Below are 5175 nucleotides of genomic sequence, written 5' to 3'. Positions count from 1 at the left end.
GAGATAATGTTCTAGGGTGTGGAAGACAAGTGTCAAAAGTGTTTCTCACAAATGAATATGCCTTTGGAGAAAGAAAGTGAAGAGTAATGGCAAATGCTTTTAACTTCTCATCATACAACTTTTGCACTTTGTTACATAAAGCCTTACCTTGTTGTCGTTTATACAAACACAATGAGGTATCTGACAAACCACTTAACATTTCACAGTACTCATTATCTATCAGAGCCTTCTTTTTAAGACTATCTACAACAGTACTTAATTCAGCCACCTTTTTCTTCATTCGCCTCTTTTTCTGGTGCAATAATTTTATTTTCTTTCTGTACGCAATGTCTTTGGTTTTCATATGATCTATTTGAGCACTAAAACACGTTTCTGCACTTTTATTACAGATAGATTTTTCCACAACAGGTACTTCCTGGACAGCTGTAGAGGAGTCTAATGAAGGCATTTCCACAGTCTTTATGATTTTAAGGACCCTTCTCTCCTGTAAAATAAATTTAAGAAATAGTAGGCTTACTCTATAAATATGTATTTCGACATATTTCTCAATCAAATGCTAAAATAAAGAGAAACTAACCTTTGATTGTATTTGTAGGTACTTTGGGAAAGCAGCAAACACAGATGGCACAGCCCATTCCCTCAGTCTTACGACACACAATGAAGTACGATCAAAATCACGTTCAGTAAAGTGAGCTGAACATATAGTGCTGAAAGGTGTGGGGGACCAATTTTCCCTTCGTATAGCTCTTATCCATTTCTTCCGTCGTTCATTATCTTTAGGAAAACTGTAAATGATAAAGGGGCTTCTTAACCTATACTGCATGTGCAAGGGGAAAACAATTCGGCACTGAATATTCGCAAAAACATATTGCTTACCTGTGAAAAGTTATCCCTGGTATTTTCTTTGAAGCTCTGTTTGCACATCCATACGCTACACAAGTCGGCATTTTAAAACCATAACACAAACTTCCTTTATTTACTTCACACGTGGTGCACTGTTCACTTAGTTACACTAACTGGTTTCCAATGTTTTGGTACAAACAACATGGCGGCCGCTTTTGTCCACTGACTTCAACTCAGACGTCACATTGCCATCTCTATGTTATTCTGTGCTCGGTGACGCTACCCTATCTCTGCTCCATGCTGAGAAATTAGACTTTGCCTGACCTGCATCTGCGATCACACCCGAGCAGTTCTCCTCGCGTACATGCGACTTAGTAAGCCATGCTAATGTTGTGGATATAAGGCAGCAGTCCGGGGTTCGTGACTAGTGACATCAAGAGAAACTGCGTTGTTCAGCTCGATGCTCGTACTAGTGAGTAGATCGCCGCCTCCTCGTTGTTTAAGTTGCCTCGACTGGACGGGATGTAGGCTGTTAGCGGGTCCTCGTTCGCTGCCTCACTGCGGTGAAGGATGTCCCATTGTTTGCACGTACCACTTCTCCCAGCATGATGAATTGGCAGTGTCAGGTGAATTCGTGGGGTTAGAGAACTGCAAGGAAAACCATGTTATTACGTATTCTTATTTCGATGCCTAGGTTCCCCTCTTGCCTTCTGACTCACTCCCTTATCTATCCACTGTCTACAGTCACCGACTTTTATTAGAAATGGAACTTATAATTGACCGAGATTAATCGGACATACTTGAAACAATACTGTCCTTCCGAGCATACACTAACTTGTAACGCTAATTAAGAACACGTTAGCATCAGATTGTTATATGCAACTTTGCGTGGAGAAGTTAATGATAGATAAATATTTTCAAAGAAAATCAATTCAATCAGTTTTCTGTATAAAGTTCCTATTCACGTCTCACAAGGTTGTTACTTACATGTCACTAGGACAATGCAGTCTCTAACTACGATGCGTGGAGACAAAGGCTGTCTTCTTGTCGTTGAGTTGCCGTCAGACATGAACACCTCTCAATCAGCGATGCGCACAGTAAATGCTCCTCGCGTCCTCGCAGGCTGTATTATATATGAACACGCGTTACCCACGCCCGCGAGATCATCTTGTGGGTCCACTCGAAAGCGTGAGCGCGGAGATGGAAATTCTCTCACGGTACTCGAGATCATCATTCATTAATTCGTTGAGATTATTAATACCGTCATGTAGCATATCCAATTTAAATTAAAGAAAATTAATCTCATTCCAACTATTATTTCCAAATCTCGCTATTTCTCGTGTGGGCAGAAATATCCAACGAGTTTTGTTTCCCTCCAAGCAGAATTCCCCGCGGTTTCTCATGAAGTTGCTAGCGTCAGACGCTATAAGGTACGTGATTAGCGTGGGATCATAAATTTAATTGTTCATGCTAAGTACTTCAGCTCGCTACTGACGCTCTGCTCTCTAAAAGAGCGCGCAATATCGCGTCCAATTGCACAATAATATCAAATGTAATGTCCTTCCTTTGTGGTCTCATCTGCCATATTATAATTATCTCTATTTGACCATGGATGGAACGGTTCGGTAGAGAAGGATAACTTTAGAAAACCTAGTCGCAGAGAACGTTAATTGAAAAATTAAACAAGGGTCAACAATCGTGCATCCTTGAAATGTGTACGTAAGCTTCCACATAATGCCCTGTACCCATTAAATGAATAAATATATACTACATAATTTAGAGTTACAGGATAATAAAACTTTCTACCTTACAAAATATCTCCGTCCGCCCTCCTTACTTAGAGCAGGTATAACTTAATTAAAAGCCTACCGAGCTCGATGGCTCCAGTTGCTGTGCGGCCAGTATCCAGTATTCCAGAGATAGTGTGTTCGAACATCACTATCGGCAGCCCCAAAGATGGTTTTCCGTCGGTTCCTATTTTCACACCAGGCAAATGCTAGGGCTGTAAATTAGGCCACGGCCGCTTCCTTCCAACTCCTAGCCCATACCCATACCATCTTCGCCATAATACCTATCTGTATCGGTGCGACGTAAAGATAATAAAAATCCACAGCCTGTTTCCAGTCATTCGACTGGGTCAGGGATGAAATGAGTGAAGCCTCCATCTAGTGGCGAGGATAGTAACTGTGCCGGCTGCCGAAGCCTGTCGGACGCCTCTTGGGCAATGATTAATGGATGAAATGAAACGATATTGGAGAGGGTTGCTGGAATGAAATATGACAGGGAAATCCGGAGTACCCGGAGAAAACCTGCCCCGCCTCCGCTTTGTCTAGCACAAATCTCACATGGAAAGACCGGGATTTGAACCACAGCACCCAGCGGTGAAAGGCCGGCGAGCTGCCGCCTGAGCCGCATAGGCTCGCGGCGTAAAACAACTTGCAAAAGAATTGAAAACCTACAAGCTCATCTTACCCACTAGCGACCAGCACTCAGCCAAGATACGACTCTACTCCTCCAGGAGAGACACAGAAAGACGATGAACAGGCGTGGTCGAGAGAGTCTCTTTGACGGCATGCTGGCCGCTGATTGGACACATTTATTAACAACTTTTGAACAAAAGGAAGTCATGCCAACTCCTAAAGTTACATTACTCTATAAAAGTCCAATTAATAGCTCCTAGATGCAACATCTGCCGATGTATAAGGGCAAAAGAGAATGTCAATTGGGCAGGATGAGAAGCAGAAAAAATGACAACGTTTTCTCCACAATGGCTAGGAAGCGGCCGTGACCGTAATTGGGGTACAGTCCCAGCATTTGACTGGTGTGAAAATGGGAAACCACGGAAAATCATCTGCAGAGCTACCGTCAGTGTGATTCGAACACACTATCTCATGAATACTGAGCACTGGCAGCACTGAAGCGACTACAGCTACCGAGTGTCCCCGTTTCTACCATCAAGGTAATTTTCCCCAGACTAGTCAGCCAATCCTAGGCGTGCTCAGTCCGAACTATGATAAGAGATAATGCCTTAAAAATGCATACACTCTGGATCTTGATGGGTAACATATAATTAAATACGGGCACGGTGAGGTCGATTAAAACTACAAATAAAGCAAGGCGAAGCATGACGTCAGTTTGGGAGGAAAATCTGTTTTTAAAATAAACAAGATAAATTTTTTAAATAGCAAAAGTATCAAATAATCCACATTTTACAAGACTCAGATTGCGTTTTTTCTCTCAGCTTGATATAGTCCATCTTGTGAATTCGAAAATATTACAAATTTACAATATATGCCGCCGCCTCTGTGGTGTAGTGGTTAGCGTGATTTGCTGCCACCCCCGGAGGTCCGGGTTCGATTCCCGGCTCTGCCACGAAATTTTTGAAAAGTGGTACGAGGGCTGGAAAGGGGTCCACTCAGCCTCGGGAGGTCAACTGAGTAGGGGTGGGTTCGATTCCCACCTCAGCCATCCTCGAAGTGGTTTTCTGTGGTTTCCCACTTCACCTCCAGGCGAATGCCGGGATGGTACCTAACTTAAGGCCACGGCCGCTTCCTTCCCTCATCCTTGCCTATCCCTTCCAATCTCCCCATCCCCCTACAAGGCCCTGTTCACCATAGCAGGTGAGGCCGCCTGGGCGAGGTACTGGTCATACTCCCCAGTTGTATCCCCGACCAAGAGTCTGAAGCTCCAGGATACTGCCCTTGAGTCGGTAGAGGTGGGATCCCTCGCTGAGTCCGAAGGAAAAGCCGAACCTGGAGGGTAAACAGATGATGATGATGATACAATATATGCCGACACACATACTTAACATATCAAATCAAACCTTGAAGTTTCATTAATTTTAACACGTGGCCTTGCGTGCTCGCACCACGCTCCTGGCTTTACATTTTGTTAAAACTTTTAACTGTAGATGAGTACGTTCCCCATTTCTGCACACTTGACATTCCAGTGGGGTCCATAACCTTAAGGAAAGACGTTATTTAATGCGCCAAAAAAGGGGGAACTAACCTAACTGTACAATATATATAACACGCTGAGTGGTAAAACATCCTACGCACAAAATATATATATGTTGAGTCAAGAGCAATTTCATGAGCATAACAAACAATGTGGATCGGAACCACACAAAATCAAAATCAAATAAATGGCAGTATATACATTCAAAGAAACAAAAACATGATGTTATATTTTCCAAGGCTCACTAAGAAAAGCATACGGCATTCACGCAACTCGCATCCGCTCAAAGCCACAATGTAAATAAAAGGAAACATAATTACACTTTCAGCAACACTTCCTATTCAACGCAGGTTCCTGAAAAATAATTACATAACA

The 5175-nt window shown here is 42.9% G+C and overlaps 1 long non-coding RNA gene across 1 annotated transcript; it reads right to left on the bottom strand.

Moving 5' to 3' along the window:
- Positions 1-359: 359 nt before the first annotated feature.
- On the bottom strand, positions 360-1013 carry LOC137501057 (uncharacterized). Its single transcript, XR_011018320.1, has 3 exons — positions 877-1013; positions 578-785; positions 360-484 (listed from the first exon to the last, which is right to left on the bottom strand). It is a non-coding gene; the product is annotated as an uncharacterized lncRNA (long non-coding RNA).
- Positions 1014-5175: the final 4162 nt, after the last annotated feature.

Source organism: Anabrus simplex, chromosome 5 (genome assembly GCF_040414725.1).
Source record: "Anabrus simplex isolate iqAnaSimp1 chromosome 5, ASM4041472v1, whole genome shotgun sequence".
Lineage (NCBI taxonomy): Eukaryota > Metazoa > Arthropoda > Insecta > Orthoptera > Tettigoniidae > Anabrus > Anabrus simplex.
Note: the sequence above shows the minus strand (reverse complement) of the source record. Positions and strands in the feature narration are given on the sequence as shown.